Consider the following 19709-nt stretch of genomic DNA (forward strand, 5'->3'; position numbering starts at 1 on the left):
TGTGTGAAAACAGTCCAGATCTAAGGATCCCCAGGCATGTGTTAGAATTCCTGCTCCGTGATTGCAGTCATGGGATTTTTGTCTATCACATGACGGTGTATGTTTTGATTCCACAGAGTGGGAAGTGATAGAGACAGGATGTTTGTGTTCCTGTGTTCCATGAAATGGGACTATTTCTCCTTTGTTTGCTGTCTGATGCTAGAGAGAGAGGGAGCCATGTTGCAGTGCTCCGTGTGTGTTGATATGTAAATAAAGTAGATTAGCCAAAATGCTAAGTTGCTGAGGTCTGTTACGCATCTGCGCAAACTCTGCGGATCCCTAAGTGTGCCGGTGGCGGTTGGCATCAGTCGCTGTGATGTTCAGGCTGAAGAAAGCTTTGGAAGCTCCCGAACGGTTGACCAGGAGGGAGGGAACGTGCCAGTGGGGCATGTGTCTCTGCTAGGGTCCTACTCAAGTGTAGGCTGAACTCCTGACAGCATGCACCTCCAGATGGTGGAGACATCAGGTGCCATCCTGTCTCCCAGGCATCTTCACTTGGTCACAAGTGGCTGCCTAATTTCAGACAACATTCCAGAGCCTTTTTCCCCCTCTGGTAATGCTGTTAGAACATGTGGGGATGTCAAGGATAGTGGGAAATGATATATTGAATAATTATTATCCTTCCTTCACTCATACTAGTGAGTGATGTAGCAGAGCAAATTCCCCTTAATATAGCTAGAAGCTAGTCTGCAGATTCATTTGAATCTCTTAGTTAAGGTTATTTCCTGGTGCCCCCTTTTATCCCTCCTAAAAGAATAAAGACACAAGAGTCTTTCTGAGTAAAGTAACAAAAGTTTGCTCACATTTCAGTTCACGCTATGATCCCTGAAAGGCAGGCTTTCCTTAGTAGTTACACAATCAAGTGTGAGTTTGTCTCATAGGAAGACTGAACTCGTGTGCTGCTGGCCGTGAGCCAACAGACAGCAAAAAATACATTAATACAACAAAATGGCTGCAGAAAAGCAGCATGGCAGCAAAAGATAGAAGAAAGACAAGAGACACTAAAACTAGAGACTGATAAAATGGCTGTGTGACTCAGCTCTTTTATGGAGTCAGACAGAGCCATGCCCTGTCAGAATTTATGATCTCCCTCTCACACCAAGAGACGGCAGGCTGGTGGTTTTATGTTTTTTTCAGATTCATTGGTAGCTTCACACAATAGCTCAGTCCGAGCACATAGCTCAATCGTCACTCGATGCCCCAGTTGAGTCTACTGGAAGGCGGGCTCTTCTCCAACAGGAAACATGCCATCGGCTCCTCCCCTTCTTGTGGGTTTGACGCCAAGCCTGAATTCTGCCCCATCTCTGAGAGCGAGGGGATTCTGGAACAGACTGCCCGGCTTGTCCCTCCTCCCCTGATAGCGTGTCTGAAAGTTGTGGCTGCTCTGTCTCATGTCTCCCTGGGAATTTACGACCTGCATTCCAGGGAAGGAGGGGCTCGCGTCACCCTCTGCCTGTGAAGAAAGCAAGCCCCCTGTCTCTGTCTGCCTCCCTCCCGCCCCCCAACCCTCTGATTCCTCGCTTTCACTCTGAGAAGGAACACTCCTGACACACCCATCTCCCAGGTCACATGCAGGGGGAAGTAGCTCCAAACCAGTGGAACAGGAAGTTACACTGACTGGATGTCCCCCTGCCTGTGCCCACTCTAGGGAAATAAGGAATGTTGCATTTGACTGCACCAATGGATTACATCCCGCAAAACACACACAGAGAGATGGAGCAGAATGTATCATGATGTCATAGTCGTTTGGTTATCATTCTTTAGAATCCTCTAGAACATCATGGAAGTGAGAATGGGAAGGCTACCAAAGAGAGAAAGCAGAGCTGCAGAACATCCAGAAGCTTCGGCTTTCCTGGAAAGGCCATGATTCCAACTGGCTCTCAGCTGAGAGGAGAAGTGAGACAATGAAAACCTGAAACCATCTAGGCCATGTCACAGCCTGTAAAGAAGATTTAGCCTCAAGGAGAAGAGCAAGGAGACCTCCTTGAAGCGAGTGGGCAAGGTAGATCTCAGGTAGCTTTCAAGTTGTCTTCTTGTCCGAGTCATCAGAGAAAGGCAGAAGGAGGGGGATCAGCATTTGGTTCCAGGCAGCTAGCAGACAATGAACATCTGCTGCAGCTGCTCTGAAGGCTGAAGGCTGCTTAGTTGGGTACACATGGAAGGAAGAATGGATGGACCTGAGCGTACACCAGATCTGGTCATCCTGGGGAGTTGGAAAACCATTTATACGGACACGAAAGAAGAAAAGCACTGCCCTGAAATCAAGGTGGAGAGAAACAGCGAGATGAACTGTCACCAGGAAAGTGGGGATACTGGTCCGACACTGGAACAAGGGGCAGAGTCAAAGAGAAGAATCCCGGGTAAGGACATGCCAGATCAATCCATTCCCACCGATCAGGGAGTGGGCTGTTCTGGGCAAGCAGGAGTGATGGACCCAAGTCAGCAGGCAGCTGTGGCAGGGAGTGTCCGAAACAGCACGTCCCTCCGCAAAGCATCTCACCGGAGCATCCAGCGAGGCCTCGCCGGGCAGGAACCACACCGGGCCAACCAGCCATTTATCAGCCTGCAGCCCCCAATGGCTTCCCGTGTGGAGCATGCAAGCGAGGCAGAGGCCCTCGAAGACGGCGTGAGCTGGATCAACCCAAGAACAGGCAAAACGATGAAATGCAAAAGCCAACAGACAAGTAGGATTTGGCAGCTGAAGCCCCTCTGTGCAATTCTACACCCTTCAACCGAAGAACCCCAGGTAAGCCAAGACTCAAAGGAAAGTGAAGAGGGCAGGTCAGGAGAAAGCACCTTTTCTTCAGGTAAGACAAAGAGAGAGGGACGTACGGGGCAGGAATCGCACAGCAGCAACCAGGAGCAAGATTTACATAGTGGCGTGGGCCCATCCCAGCTTCAGAGCCAACATCTAGGGAAAGCCCAAGAGATTAGTCAAGAGCCAGAAAATCAGAAACCTCAAAATCGCAGTGAAGATGGTCCAGCATCTCAGGAGACAACACAGCCTTCTCAGGTGAGGCCCACAGATGGAGCTGGTACAAATAGGGCCATCACTTGGATCAGCAAGAAAACTGGCTCAGAAATGGTCAGCAGAAATCAACAGACAAGCTTGGTTTGGGAGAGGAAGCCCCTTTCAGAAATTCTTCACCCTGCAATTCAGCAACCCCAGGAAAGCCGAGAATCAAAAAAAGGAGGGCCAATGGGGAAGGTGGTTTTTTCAGAAGAGAGCAGGTCAGAGAAGATCACGGTGCTTTACAGTGATCTGCAGCCAGAAGCATCGCCATCCCAACTTGGGGGTCGAGAGCAATCGTGTCAAGCGCCAGAGGAACAGAAGGTATGGGATTCCACTAAGCAACGCAATGGCCAAGGCTCACCAGAAGTCCCCAAACGTTCCCGGTCATCACAGACAGACGTAGCTGGTGTCAAGAGGGACCACACTTGGGTCAGCCAAAGAACTGGTGCTGAAATGAAATGCAAAGGTCAGCAGACAAGCAGTACATGGGAAATGAAACCTCTTTCGGAAATTCTACAGTCCGCAGGTCAAGAATCTCAGCAAAAGAGAGGAAAGGTCAATGGAAGAGCAAGAATGTTTGACAGGGCTCGATCTGACGTTGGAAGTAAAGTGAACAGGGAGATGACGCTGTCGTATACGGAAGGAGAGGAAATTGAACAAACATACAGCATAATTTCCCTGGAAAGGGGAATCCTGTTAAACAGGAAAACCCGCAAAATCCTCGTAAACCGTGGTCAACAGACAGTGGAGGCCCTCCCTTCCACCACTGTTCAAATAACACTGGATAACTACAGAAGAAAAGGGTATCAAACTCTGGTAGTAAATGAACCAGAGACCACAGTGGAAGAAAGTGAAGGGGGAGGAAGTGCTTCTAGGGGGCAGCAAACCATCAGTCAATGGGTCCACAGTGACATGGATGATCGAAGGACGTATCAAAACTCCATGGAGTCATACGAGACATTTGTAACTAGCAAGCATCCTAGTGACGAGATCCTGTTCAAAATAGAGTCATCGTTTGTATTTGTGCCCGTAGATGAGGAGGACCTCCTGTTGATCTATGGCCAAGAGGATTCTGAGAAGGAAGGAAGCTTCATCAACAACCAAACGGGTAAAGAGTTGGAATCGCGGTGCCTGCAGACAGAGGAGCTTTTCTTCCACAAGCCTGACCTGGAGGCAAAAGCGTTGGAAAGCTAAGTCAAACCCCACCACCCCCATCCCCATCAGAAGGAGTACACTGGAAAGGAATTCCTTAACTGAACAGATTATCTGTCTGGTGGGTGAAGCCTGAGTACCAGCAAGACCCAAAAATGGGAGTCCACTCGAGGGATTGTAGACACACAAAATGGAATAATGTGCCCTGACAGATGTTGGTTAGGCAGATCAAAGAAGCACATCCTGAATGGGGTTAGGAAAGGCAGAAGAAAAGAAAATAAACATAACCCAGGGAGTATCAGCAGTTTGCGTTTCATTTGGCTCATATCTCAGTGCATGATTTTGGTTGCCCTTCTTGAGGTTGTCTTTGCAGAAAGAGGAATGTAACGTCAGCACGGCCCATGGCCTGTGAGCATGGCGTGCTCACATTGCGCTGCCCTGCCCCCTCAATCGGAGGGCCAAGCTGGGTTGCTAGACTTCATTCAGTAATGCCTTCCTAGACAGAGTCCAAAAGAGTCTGTGAGAGAAAGCGCGCGCACACACACACACACATACACTATATATTAATAATATTAATAATTCCATCAGGACTATTGATCAAATGGATATAAAGAGGTATGCTTTCTCTGATGCGAGAGATTGCTGAGTGTTGACCCCACCTCCCCATTCCATTCAGAAGTCATTATTAAACCTGATAGATTTTAGGGGCCTTGGATTTTCTTCTGGTTGAGGGCTTAAAATAATTTAATCAGTTGCGGGGTAGGGGGTGGGGTGGTCTGGCATGAAGATCCAGGGGGGTTGTGCTTGATAAAAACAATACTTAAAATACCTTAAAATACATTTAGAACTAGCAACTAAAATACTATTGTTGTTATTTATTAAGTTTGTTAGTTGCTTTCTCTTGCCCAGGACAACAATGTCTGGTCCTTGGTTTCCAGTGAGCTGTCTGAACTCTTCCCCTAGCATAGGGGAAAAAAACCCCACACATTAGGTAACTTAAAAATGGTTTACTTACAAACTCTCCAAAGGTTCTATTCATGAGCTTTTTCATACAGTATTCAGAAAAAGTTTCCCAGGCAGTGAAACTTGGCTTAGTTACAAAGTGGTGAAAGTTCCTAAGTTATTGCTTTAAGAACTCAAGAGTGGTTTGTGAGAGCCATGTGGTCTGAGCTAGAGCAACCAGCCCCTTTGCCCAATGAACTTCTCAGGTAGACTAGAGGCTTGATTGCCTATTCCCTCTCAGTGTAAGGGCAAGTTGCCTTGCTAAGCCTGGCAGGACAGCTTACTCTGTGGTATTAACCCCTTCATGCTTAGACAGAAGCATGTGGGTTATATGAGGCTGGTTATCCCACATAGGGACGTGGGTGGCGCTGTGGGTAAAACCACAAAGCCTAGGGCTTGCCGATTGGAAGGTTGGCGGTTCGAATCCTCATGACGGGTGCTCAGTCCCTGCTCCTGCCCACCTAGCAGTTTGAAAGCACGTCAAAGTGCAAGTAGATAAATAGGTACCACTCTGGCGGGAAGGTAAACGGCGTTTCCGTGTGCTGCTCTGGTTCGCCAGAAGCGGCTTAGTCATGCTGGCCACATGACCCAGAAGGAAGCTGTACGCCAGCTCCCTCGGCCAGTAAAGCGAGATGAGTGCCGCAACCCCAGAGTTGGTCACAACTGGACCTAATGGTCAGGGGTCCCTTTACCTTTATCCCACACACTGAATGTCCAAGAGTTCTAAGGTTATGAGAGAGCAATAACAACTTTTCTCTATCTACTTTCTCTATGCCAGGCATCATTTATAAACTTCTTTCACATTGCTTGCCTTTTCTCTAAACGGAAAGGTCCCAAACAGTGTGGACGCTCTGCCATTTACCTGTGGAAAAGGAAAGAGAGAAAAACCACAATTTGGGAGCCTTCGTTGAAGGGGGGGGGGAATCAAAACTAAAAGATTATGTAAATCCATGGAAGGAAAGGAGTGGGGAGGAGCGGGGGGGGGGCCTGACATCTGGAGATTTCTTTCATTACAACGAAGCAATCTGTGCAAGGCCAAAGCCTTCAACTTGCTTCCAAAACCCGGCTTAGCTTTCCATTCTCATAAAACTGGAGCTGGGCCATTTGCTTGATGGGTAATTCAGCGAGAAGCAGAACAAAGCTCCCTTTGGAAACCCACAAAAATTCCAAACAGGTTTGGATTTCTCTCCCCTCCCCACCCACCCTTTTTTCCGAGGGGAGGTTCAAAATGAAATTTCCTCTCTTCTTTTTCAATCAAGAAAGACAAAAGCCTTTGCTGAATGTAGCAAACCTGTTTTCTCTCGCTATGAAACGCTGGATTTCCCCCTCCGATCATCATATGCCAGCCAATGCCACGCTTTCCGCAGTCTACTCCATCCTCCAGACAGCAGATGTTTTGCCACACAAGCTGACCTCGCCATGGATGATCAGGCTCTGTAATAAAGATGCAACGTGCAGTCAGGAGGACGTCACAGCTATGGAGCAAATGTACTCAGGCACAGCCTGGACAAGGCAGAGGTAGAAGCCACAGAGATAAAGGTATTATTAAAGGAAGAACCATCTCTGCCTCTTACAAGATGAACACATTTCTTTCTTGCTTCCTTTCTTTTTAAGTTGTGTTGGTGTTTTTTTTACTATCTTCTTCTTTGGCGATCCTTCGTAGCCGAGTAAGATTGTTATCCCAGCTATCCCAGCCTGGTTAACCCCCTAAAAACTCTGGTACCCCATAATTATATACAGTGGTGCCTCGCAAGACGAAATTAATCCGTTCCGCGAGTCTCTTCGTCTTGCGGTTTTTTCGTCTTGCGAAGCACGGCTATTAGCGGCTTAGCGGCTATTAGTGGCTTAGCGGCTTAGCAGCTATTAACGGCTTAGTGGCTTTAAGAAAAAGGAAACAAACTTGCAAGAACTCGCAAGACGTTTTGTCTTGCGAAGCAAGCCCATAGGGAAATTCGTCTTGTGGAATGACTCAAAAAACGGAAAACTCTTTCGTCTTGCGTGTTTTTTGTCTTGCGAGGCATTCGTCTTGCGAGGTACCACTGTACAATATACTCCCACAGAGACTACCTTACACTGTGTTTAAAACCAAAATTTCATTTGGATAGCAACCATTTCTCAGGCGGCTAATCCTAGTCTTTATAACCCTGGACCTTCTTCCAGAAGGCAGAAGCTGAAAGAGATCATTTCCGGGGTGCGCACTATCCTGCGCTATCTCTGCAGCTTTCTCATGGCACCTGGAAGCATAGATTTGATCCAAGGTGGGAAGAGGGCACCCAATTATTCTCTCCACAGTCTTTACAACCCTGGACAGCATTGTTTCTTCCCTGACCTTGCAGGGAATAATAATAATAGTAATAGTGATAGTAATAATAATAATAACAACAACAACAACAACAACAACAACAACCATGATTTCTATGCCCTGCCTCCGCATTGAGAGGCAGCAATGCTTTTGAATCCCCGTTGCTGGAAACCACAGGAGGGGAGAATTGCTCTTGTGCTTGAATCCTGCCTGTGGGTTTCCAATAATGGGCATCTGGTTGGCCACTGTGAGAACAGGATGCTGGACTTAATGGGCCATTGACCTGATCCTGCAGGCTCTTCTTATGTTCTTGAATGCAAATAAAATCACCAATAACATATTGCAATCTGATCTCTACCCACACTATTAACTTGACCATAATCTGTTTCCAACTGGTTTTAACATTGTATTTTTAAATACAGTGGTGCTTTGGTTTAAGAACAGCTTAGTTTATGAACAACTTGGATTAAGAGCGCTGCAAACCAGGAAGCAGGTGTTTTGGTTTGTGAACTTTGCCTTGGAATAAGAACATGTTTCGCTTCCTGTTGAGTGTGTTCCATTTGTAAATTGAGTCCCCCGCTGCTATGGGAAAGCACACCTTGGTTTAAGAATGCTTTAGTTTAAGAATGGACTTCTGGAACGGATTAAGTTCATAAACCAAGGTACCACTGTAGTTGTAACTTAAACTCTTCTTCAGCCAAACAACTGGTGAAATAAACTCATTGCTTGATTCTGAACCCTATTTCCATGGGGAGGAACTGGTAGGGCACCCCAGTTGACCACTTTTACAAGTAGGAGTACCGTGCTTAAGCTAACTTACTTCACATGGGTGTTGTGAAGATGAAATGAGTTATGGGTAGGAGAGAACAACATGGACTTTCCTGATCCACTTAGAGAAAGCTGAGATGTAGACACCCATCATTAAATCTCACTAAATATAACCAGATCACTTTTTATTCTTGAGAATTTTCACAGAATTATAGAATTGTAGAGTTGGAAGGATCCATGAGGGTCATTTCCCCCAAATGCTTGCAATGCAGGAATCTCAGCTAAAGCATCCCTGGCAGATGACCATCCAACCTCTGCTTAAAACTTCCAAGGAAGGAAGAAGAGTTTGGGTTTGATATCCCGCTTTATCACTACCCTAAGGAGTCTCAAAGCGGCTAACATTCTCCTTTCCCTTCCTTCCACACAACAAACACTCTGTGAGGTGAGTGGGGCTGAGAGACTTCAGAGAAGTGTGATTGGCCCAAGGTCACCCAGCAGCTGCAGGTGGAGGAGCGGGGAAGCAAACCCGGTTCACCAGATTACGAGTCCACCGCTCTTAACCACTACACCACACTGGCTCTCATTTTGTGTTCTTCTTTCCCTTCCTCCCCCACAACAAACACTCTGTGAGGTGAGTGGGGCTGAGAGACTTCAGAGAAGTGTGACTAGCCCAAGGTCACCCAGCAGCTGCATGTGGAGGAGCGGAGACGCGAACCCGGTTCACCAGATTACAAGTCTACCGCTCTTAACCACTACACCACACTGGCTCTCAGGAGAGTCCACCACCTCCCAAGGGAGTCCATTCCATTGTCAAACAGCTCTTACGGTCAGGAAGTTTTCCATGATGTTTAGTTGGAATCTCCTTTCTTGTAACTTGAAGCCATTGGTTCAAGTCCTAGCCTCCGGAGCAGGAGAAAACAAGCTTCCGTATGACAGCCCTTGAGATATTTGAAGATAGCTACCATATGTGCTCCCAGTCTCCTCTTTACCAAGCTAAACATACCCAACTCCCTTGACGATTCCTCATAAGGCTTGGTTATTTCTAGGGTGAGTAAACGCTTTTTAAAAGCTTGCTTTTAAAAAAGCAAAAACTTTGATCCTAATTCTCACTCTTCCTTCCTTGGAAATATGTAACAAAAGTTTGGTGGGCAGAGATCCTTTGTTTTATCATCCTCTCATTATTAGGAAGGACAAAATGACTCTGAGGATCAAATGATGGCATGCACTCTCATTTCCACAATGAAAAGAAGCCCTTGTTATCTTCTGCTTGATCAGAGAGCGTCATGTGGGGAACAGAGGGGGTGTCAATCCCTATCCAGGAGAAGAAATGGCTTCAGCTGATTCCCACGCAGAGACATTTCAAAGACTTAAGACTTGAGCCTTAACTGATGTCTTATGTCAGTCCTGAACCTCTGACATTCTCTCAAAAGCTGCTTTGTAAGAGATACAGCCCAGAGATGAAAGCTTAGAAGAAATTATCGCACAGAATTTGGAAGCACCATAATGACGAGAGGGGAGAAGTGGGGGCGGGGGTGGCTAGAGAGGCCTTTGAGGATGCCCCCTCCATTGAAGGTTGGGTGATCGCTGGGACATAGCCAAATAGTGCTCAACCTTGACTGAGAAATTGGATGCGCTCTGTGCTGGGCCCCGGGGGTAACCCGTGAAACGTGGTCCAGGACCAGTCCAGAATCCGAAGGTTCCGTTGGGAGTCAGTCCGACAGGGCCAAGGCAGAAAGCGAGGCAGGAAACCAGGCAAGGACAGGTACAGTATCTCAGGCAGGATCTGCCATACAGCAATGTTGCTCCCGCAACCTGGGGCGGGGTCCGACAGCCTTTTATCTTTGTCGGGGTAACGGCCGGTCCTGATCCCCCGGTGACTCACCTCCCTGTTTCGCCCAAAGGCGAGCACTCCTGCTGCGAGTACTCAGGTCTCTCCTCTCAGGAATCAGTCTCTGCAGCTCAGGAGACGTCGGTGGGTTACTAGACCCAGGGGCCGCCTCAGCCTCCCCTGACCCAACCGGTAGTGGAGCAGCTGTAAGTGATGGCCCAGCTGGAGGCAACGAGGTCATCCCCACATCTGGAGCCAGGGCAGGCTCAGGCCCTTGACTCGGCCCAGCTGGTGTTTGTTGCAGGGGAACCTGTGCAGACTGGGACTCTTCAGGATCAGGCCCCAGACTTGGTTCAGGTGATGCCTGGGGCAAAGGATCCAGTGCGGACTGAGACTCCTCTGGTTCTGAGTCCAAGCCTGAGTCCCAGGCCATCACACTCTGGCCTGATCCAGCAGGATCTTCTTTGGTTGCATGAGTGAGCTGGAGTGAATGGCTACCAGTCCTGGATAATGGGAGAAGTGAGGGTATGCGTGCTTGGGACTGACAGTCTGAGATGACAGAGGATCAAAAGAGTGACTGTCATCATTGCCTTCTGCAAGAAGTGACATCAGTCATGAAGAGAAATGAAGCCTGTGGCCACAGTGGTTTGTGTCATCAGTGTGATCACAAATCAAGGTTTCACGCAGATCCAAGAAGCTTGATTTCAGGAGAGTGATTTTGAAATATTAGGGCTTCTGGGAAGCGAAATGCATTTGTCACACTGAAGGAGAAGAGAGATTAATCTCTCAGGGAAGAAAGAGAAGGCAAAGGCATGGGAGAATGATCAGTGTCTAGGCAGCCACTTCTGACAACGCTCAAATTCCGGCTGCAAGCACACCATACATTTAAAGCACCCTTCATCCCCAAAACGAAACCTGTGAAGCATAGTTTGCCCACCACAGTGCTACAGTTCCCAGCACCCTTCACAACTAGAGTCCTCAGGATTCTTGGATGAGGGGCGTGCTTTAAATGTATGTTGGGTTCTAGACTTTCTTCACTGGTGGTGGACTGTTACACAGCTAGGAATGGGTTCTTAACCCACAGAGTTGTGGGATAGAAGGCAGCTGGGAAGTCCTCTAGCCACAAACTCTTTCTCAATGCATGGATCTGCCCAGCCACAGCACCCCTATCTAGCCTGGGGCAGCCAACCTCCTCCCAAGCGAGTGCATTCCACTCTTCCTCTCTCGATTAGGATGTTCCTCCTAATGCATCCAGGGTGTGGGTGGTGCTGTGGTGTAACCCACAGAGCCTAGGGCTTGCCAATCAGAAGGTTGGCGGCTTGAATCCCCGTGACGGGGTGAGCTCCCGTTGCTTGGTCCCTGCTCCTGCCCACCTAGCAGTTCAAAAGCACCTCAAAGTGCAAGCAGATAAATAGGTACTGCTCTGGCAGGAAGGTAAACGGCGTTTCCGTGCGCTGCTCTGGTTCGCCAGAAGCGGCTTAGTCATGCTGGCAACATGACCCGGAAGCTGTACACCGGCTCCCTCAGCCAATAAAACGAGATGAACTGGACCTAATGGTCAGGGGTCCCTTTACCTTTACCTTTACCTTTACCCTAATGCATAACCAGTCACTGAAGCCATTTCTGGAAATGCAGCTGGGGACACTGTCTATCCTAAGGACTTCTTGTGGGACAATGAAACAGAAGTGGGCATCTTCCGTGGTTGCAATGTGCTTGGTGATTGTATATTACAATTTACAGTTTGTTTCCATTGTCTCTTTGGTGATCCCTCACAGCCAAGTAAGATTGTCTTCCATGAACACAGTCTTAACAGTGAGTCCATAAGTGACTGCGGAGGCCAATTCTGGATCCACATGTCCTTCCACAGTGGGGGAGACTGGTTTCTGGGTGGGAGTAATTATGATGAGGGTTTGCCAAGCGTGCCTTCCTCTTAGCACAGGGGTCAGCAAACGTTTTCAGCAGGAAGCCGGTCCACTGTCCCTCAGACCTTGTGGGGGGCTGGACTATATTGGGGGGGTGAAATGAATGAATTCCTATGCCCCACAAATAACCCTGAGATGCATTTTAAAGGACACATTCTACTCATGTAAAAAACACACTGATTCCTGGACCGTCCGCAGGCCAGATTCAGAAGGCCATTTGGCCGGACCCGTCACTGGGCCTTAGTTTGCCTACCCACGCTCTTAGCATGTTTCTCCCTTTCGTCCTCAGTTCAAGCGTCTTCAAAGTCTATGACACCTTTGGTAAAGGCTGTTCTCCAATTAGAGCTCTCACAGGCCAGTGTTTCCTAGTTATCAGTGCTTATACCACATTTTTTTACATTTGCTTTCAGAGCATCCTTTAAACCTCTTTTGTTGTCCACCAGTATTTTGCTTTCCATTCCTAAACTGGGAATAGAGTAGTTGCTTTGGAAGACGATCATTAGGCATCCGCAAACATGACTAATCCAACGAAGTTGATGTTGAAGAATCATTGCTTCGACACTGGTGATCTTTGTTTCTTCCAGTACACTGATATGAGTTTGCGTTGTACTACCAACCTTACTGTATGCTTGTGAAACATGGACCTCCTTCAACCGTTCCTCATAAGGTTTAGTTTCCAGACCCTTGATTATCTTGGCTGCCCTCCTTTGCACACCTTCCAGCTTGTCAATATCCTTCTTAAATTGTGGTGCCTGGAACTGGACACAGGACTCCAGGTGTGGTCTGACCAATAGAGTGATGTATGGAAGTGAGAGCTGGACCATCAAGAAGGCTGATCGCCGAAGAATTCATGCTTTTGAATTCTGGTGCTGGAGGAGACTCTTGAGAGTCCCATGGACTGCAAGAAGATCCAACCTCTCCATTCTGAAGGAAATCAGCCCTGAGTGCTCACTGGAAGGACAGATCCTGAAGCTGAGGCTCCAAGACTTTGGCCACCTCATGAGAAGAGAAGACTCCCTAGAAAAGACCCTGATGTTGGGAAAGATGGAAGGCACAAGGAGAAGGGGACGACAGAGGACGAGATGGTTGGACAGTGTTCTCAAAGCTACCAGCATGAGTTTGACTAAACTGCGGGAGGCAGTGGAAGACAGGAGTGCCTGGCATGCTCTGGTCCGTGGGGTCACGAAGAGTCGGACACGACCAAACGACTACACAACAACAACATTACTTCTGTTGATGCAGCCTAGAATAGCATTCGGGTTTTTTCACTTCCGCATCACACTGTTGACTCATGCTAAGCTAGTGGTCCACTAAGTCCGCCAGATCCTTTTCACACGTACTGCTAGTGAGCTAAGTGTCTCTCATCTTATTTTTGTGCAGCTGGTTCTTTCTACCAAGTGCAGAACCTTACATTTGTCCCTATTGGACTCAGCTGGACTTGGGAGCCAAATCCCAGGGGCAGTGGGGGCTTTGGCCCCCCAATAAAGTATTTGAGAGAGATGTCCCCCCAAAAGTTGATGGGCATTGCCATTCAAATGATGTGTGTGCATGGCATCATGTGATCGATTATGCAGAGCAGGGCTTACCTGCCCCCCCCCCCGATATTTTATTCAAGTTAGCACCCTTGTAGCTGGACTTCCAAGTTAGCCTGCTTATGACCAGGCTGCACTGTGGCTGCCATAGAACTCTTTTTCACTCCATTCTCCTCCGCATATGTATGTGCTCCCTTATGGTGAATCCAAGGAGCGTGGCAGTGATCAAACGCCTGATTACGCATATGAATAGCATTTCAAGGAAGTGTGGTGGAATTAAAATTCAGAGAGAGGTGAAGCCTTATTGCAGTTCTCGCATTCATATTCAAACTATGCTAATTCCTCCACTGTTTTGGGGAGGCTGGATTCAGTCAGGAAGGCACTTGAGAACAAAACAGCAGAGAAATACACAAAGCAGAAACATTTGGCGGAAAATAAAAGACAAAACACTGGGTGTTTCTCCTACAGCCTTGCTCCAGTTTTCAAATATTGTCCTCTGATAAGTAGTTATGAAAGATTCACAGATATTAATCAGGAGAGAGTTTCAGCGATGCGTCGGCAAACCGTGGCTGATAGGCAGAGAAAAGAATAAAATTACAACATTGCTTTTGCTTCTCAGGCTCAGAGGAAAGCAGGTGAAAAAGGCAAAACTAAGATTTCCAGTGGATCCACACAATCACAGACGACAGTCCTGTGAATCATGAAAGATGCAGTCTTCAGGCGTCTCTGCTGGCCTGGCCAACTTGGTTCAGGTTTGGGGTGCTTAGCCTAGGACTGGACTGAATTCAGACAGAAGGTTTTGAAATTGCGCAGGGAGGAAGGGAAATCTCTCTGCATAAGTCAGATTCCCCAACATGCAACATTGGGCGCAACTTTCTGCACTCCACATGCCCTGTCCTGACCCCCCCCAACCCTATCCTGCTGCCTCCCATGCAGTGGGGGGTGCTAACCTGTCCCCACTGTTGAAGTCAGATCCAGCTCTGCCAGCCTGGCTGGTTTCTGCAGGTGGAATGCCTCCGTATGTGGAATGCCTTTCGCCTCGGGCAGCAAAATGTCTTGTACCAGCAGCCCAGGGAGGTCGGGTCAATTGCTGCAGTTCTGCTCCCTGCATTCAGTGAAGATGGTTCTTGGAATCGAGAGAGGGGCTCAGACCTCTATTACATTCTTTACGAGCCCATGCGGACTCCTAGTTATGAGCTAATATGGAACAGAAGGCGCCGGGGAGGAGGTGGAATCCCAATGAGAATTATAATGATCATTATGCATTTTATGTTCGCGTTACCAAATAAAAATCAGTTTAAGTATGAAAACACACCAAGAAGTTCTTCTGATCTCATGCAGCAAGCAGTTCTTGGGGAGATATGGACTCTCTCTCTCTCTCTCTCTCTCTCTCTCCCTCGTCAGCAGAGAACTGGAAATTGCTTTTTCTTTAACTGAATGGCCACTTTGGGAACAATAACTGCCAGAGCCTCAAATGGAAAAAGCTGATACAAGTTCTTTAAACTAGTTAGTGCCAAAATAGCTCCGACTTTTTTGAGAGTTCACAGAGGAGGAGGAGGAGGGGAGGAGAAAGGAGGCCGCCTGCATCTCTCAGGAGTTTTGAACCTGATGTTCTCCAGGGGCTCTTTAGTATTATTTGTTTACAGTTATATTCCGCTTTTCAGGCGGACCTCACAAAGCAGTAAGATTATAATAAGCAAGTCTCCATTTTGTAGAAAAAAAATACTGGTTGCTGGGAATCACAAATAAGGAGGGAAGTGATGTCACTCCCAAGTCCTCAAGTCTGGACTCACAGCTGTCCATGGAGGCACAGGTCCATTCTGTGTCCAGGTCAGATGTCTACCAGCTCCATCTGCTACGTAGGATGAGACCCTCCCTGACCGCGGACTGTCTTGCCAGAGTGGTGCATGCTCTGGATATCTCCCACTTGGACTATTGCCATGCGCTCTACGTGGGGCTACCTTTGAAGGTGACCCAGAAACTACAACTAATCCAGAATGCGGCAGCTAGACTGGTGACTGGGGGCGGCCGCTGAGACCACATAACACCAGTCCTGAAAGACCTACATTGGCTCCCAGGACGTTTCCGAGCACAATGTGTTGGTGCTGACCTTTAAAGCCCTAAATGGCCTCGGCCCAGTATAACTGAACGAGAGTCTCCACCCCCATCGTTCTGCCCGGACACTGAGGTCCAGCGCTGAGGGCCTTCTGGCGGTTCCCTTGCTGTGAGAAGCAAAGCTACAGGGAACCAGGCAGAGGGCCTTCTCAGTAGTGGCACCCGCCCTGTGGAATGCCCTCCCACCAGATGTCAAAGAGAAAAACAGCTACCAGACTTTTAGAAGACATCTGAAGGCAGCCCTGTTTAGGGAAACTTTGAGTGTTTAATAGGTTATTGTATTTTATTGTTCTGTTGGAAGCTGCCCAGAGTGGCTGGGGAAACCCAGCCAGATGAGTGGGGTATAAATAATAAATTATTATTATTATTATTATTATTATTATTATTACTGCTGCTGCTGTTAGGCTCTGCATGAGTGGCACCTGACTGGCCACTCAATGGGGCCCTGGCCTGGTCCAACGGGCTCATATGTTCTCATAGGAGTTTATGAGGCAGTCTAGGCCAGAGGCTGCTGTTGAAATCCCCCCCCCCCAACACACACTTTTCTCTTTCTTAAGAAATTAATTTTTTATTACTTTTCCAATATTATTCCAATAATAGCCGCATCATAACAATGCCAATTCATATCCCATTCATACAATTATTAATACAGATTAATCAAATACCAAATTACACATTTTAGTTAAAGTGGCTAGATTTGATGGCTCCCTAAGGGTTTTTCACCCCCTGCATTCCAAAATCTTATTAATTTCACTTATGTTCCAGTTAAAATTATAATCCTTTAACACACACACACTTCTCAGACACCTCGAGTGTCCTGATTTACAGTGGTGCCTCGCAAGACAAAAAGAATCCGTTCTGTGATTCTCTTCGTCTAGCGGTTTTTTCGTCTTGCGAAGCAAGCCCATTGACGGATTAGCGGATTAGCGCTATTAGCGGCTTTTAGCGGCTTTTAGTGGCTTATCTGCTGATCGGATCAGCTGATAAGCAGCTTAGCGGCTTAGAAAGGGGGGGGAGGAAAAAAACCAGCAGGAACTCTCAAGACATTGTCGTCTTGCGAAGCAAGCCCATAGGAAATTCGTTTTGCGAAGCACCTCCAAAACGGAAAACTCTTTCGTCTAGCGAGTTTTCTGTCTTGCGAGGCATTCGTCTTGCGGGGCACCACTGTAATTGGGGCATCACGAATTGATGGAAGCCACCCTGTCTCCTGTTCGCAATCCCAAATGCCCCAATTCTGCTGCCCTGTGCTGGTTGAGCCAGAGCAAGGGGCCAAAAGACGGGCGTCGGGAGACTGGGTGCAGGCCAGAGTGGCCTTCTGCTAGGCCACACCCGACCGCGCCACTTCTCCCAACACTCCCTGGACCAGGAGTCAGCAAACTTTTTCAACAGGGGGGCCAGTCCACTGTCCCTCAGACCTTGTGGGGGGCTGGACTATATTGGGGGGGGTGAACGAATTCCTATGCCCCACAAATAACCCAGAGATGCATTTTAAATCAAAGCACACATTCTACTCATTTAAAAACACACTGATTCCCGGACCAGATTGAGAAGGCGATTGGGCCAGATCCGGCCCCCGGGCCTTAGTTTGCCTACCCATGCCCTGGAGGTTGGAGAAAGGTAGGAGGTGGGGGAGGGAGGGGCAAGGGAAGAGGCAGTGGCAGGGAGGGGGCTAGCGATGGGGTCGGGGGGGTCTGAGTTGCCCTCCCCAAATGTTTGTGGGTATGATTTCTTTCCCTCCCCCAATGAACATCCATCACAGGCATTCCAGGCAGGTTCCCTAAGCAGAATCAGTTGGCAAATCCATCCTAGATGGACAGTGATTTAGAGTGGGAAGATTGCCTTTGAAAAGCTCGCTGCAATATGATTATCTCCTTCATGACTTACAAAAGGCATGCAATGTTCAGATATACTTACCCGGGTTTTATTTTCCCGTTCTAAGTAACTTCTGCACACCTTTAATCCTGAAACGGCTCCCCCCCCCATTTTTTCCTTTTTTGCCGCGCCCACGTGGGTGAGCGACTTGTCAAAAAGAAGCTCCCGGTTTTATTACCATTTATTACCATTTCAAGGGGAAATATATGAAGCCAATTATGCGTCGTGGATTAATTTCACAAATGGCCCACATTTTTCGCCAGCTAAGCTGGAACGATGCCCTTTGCAAAACAGCCCTTATCTTAGAAACGCCAGAAATAACTGTCAAAGTTTCTGCTGCTCCCACCCCCACCCCACCCCCCCGCAAAATATTTTTTTTATGTGTCAGTCAGTACATCCAGTGGTGCTGTGGATCTTAGAGGACCACTAAAATATTCTATATGGAAAGATAGATCATGGAAATGCAGGAATCTCAACTAAAGTATATCTGACAGGGGTGTCAACTTGAATAAAATATGGGTGGGTGGGTGTCAGCTAAGCCCCGCCCCATATAATCAATCACATGACATGGCACACAAATGTGGCCTCTCTTTTTTTGCTCTTCAGAATATGGCAACCCTATTTTATGTTCTTAGTAGACTGAATTCTTCCTCCTCTTCACTCCTCCTACCTGATGGCCAACAAAGACAGGTGAGTCTTTGACAGGTGACCACACACTTGTCAATCACCTTGTGCTTTGAAGGCAACAGTTCTCTGTGTGTGAGTCACAGCCAGTTCTGGCAGCTGAGAGCTCTCCAGGGTCCTGATGGCCTTCGGCTGAGAGCTCTCCAGGGTCCTGAGGGCCTTCAGTGATAACTTGATACGGGCCCACTAAGCCCCTTTGAGAGGGACGCGGGTGGCGCTGTGGGTAAAACCTCAGTGCCTAGGGCTTGCCGATTGCATGGTCGGCGGTTCGAATCCCCGCGGTGGGGTGAGCTCCCATCTTTCGGTCCCAGCTCCTGCCCACCTAGCAGTTCGAAAGCACCCCTAAGTGCAAGTAGATAAATAGGTAAAGCTTTCTAGCAGGAAGGTAAACGGCGTTTCCGTGTGCTGCGCTGGTGCTGGCTCGCCAGATGCAGCTTCGTCACACTGGCCACGTGACCCAGAAGTGTCTGCGGACAGCGCTGGCCCCCGGCCTCTTAAGCGAGATGGGCGCACAACCCCAGAGTCGGACACGACTGGCCCGTACGGGCAGGGGTACCTTTACCTTTACCTTTAAGCCCCTTTGAAGGGCAACTGACAGTGCCAATCACCTGATTTCTTCTGACAGGGACAGGCTGCATGAAGGACTTCTCCATCAGGACCTCCCCAGTGCAGCCAATTGAGCTTTCAGCGCCCATCAGCTGTTGGGTCCTGAGCAACCATCCCTTTGAAAGACTCTTCTTCTTTCAAACTGCTTACAAAGGGATATTCAAGTCCATTTTCTAATTGATGAAATGAAAAGGCTTTTAGCAAGTGTCAGCATGTGTGTTTTTTAATGTGACACACCAAAAAGTTTTATTTAACAAAAAAAAATCGTCAGAGATGACACCAAAATAATAATAAAGTTAAGCCTTTTGAGGTCAAGAGCCACAACTGTCGAGCGAGAGGCGGTAAAAAAAAGTCCTTTGGGAGATGGCTGCTGCACCCACTAGGAAATGAGGACCCCTGTGGAGCTGGCCTTGCCACCTGAACCCTCAGCGCTGTCCTGGGAGGGAGCCTTCTGGTCGTCCTCGCCCATCAGACGGATGTTGTGTTTTTCCCGGAACTCGTTCAGCTCCCGCCCTTTTGTCTGCAGCTGCTGGGTCAAGGCCTTTATGATCTTGTTGATCTGCTCTTTTGTTATTTTCCAAGGCTGGGAGAACTTCTTTCACAGTGTGTTCTACCAACACACTTCCCACCACCCAGTAACATTTCCTAGTAGGGTCCACTTCTCAGAGTGTTTTAATTACCAGCTTGTGCTCATTCAGCTCCAGCTCCAGCTCAGCTGCCTTTGAGGCTAGACCTCACTGCTCCTGACACCAACGGTTACCGTATTTTTTGTCCCATAGGACGCTCCGTCCCATAGGATGCACCTAGTTTTTTGGGGGGGGGAAATAAAGGGGGGGGAAATTCCCTTTATTTCCCCCCCCCAAAAAAAGCAGGT

General features: G+C 48.1%; 1 long non-coding RNA gene across 1 annotated transcript in view; it reads right to left on the minus strand.

Moving 5' to 3' along the window:
• Positions 1 to 15852, minus strand: part of LOC310712980 — a 203892-nt gene extending 188040 nt beyond the window's left edge. Inside the window, exon 1 of the long non-coding RNA XR_014529059.1 lies at positions 15741 to 15852. This is a non-coding gene — a long non-coding RNA (uncharacterized lncRNA). The remainder of the gene's footprint in view (positions 1 to 15740) is intronic.
• Positions 15853 to 19709: the final 3857 nt, after the last annotated feature.

The sequence above is a fragment of the Podarcis liolepis genome (genome assembly GCF_965112155.1).
Source record: "Podarcis liolepis genome assembly, chromosome: 1".
Taxonomy (NCBI): domain Eukaryota; kingdom Metazoa; phylum Chordata; class Lepidosauria; order Squamata; family Lacertidae; genus Podarcis; species Podarcis liolepis.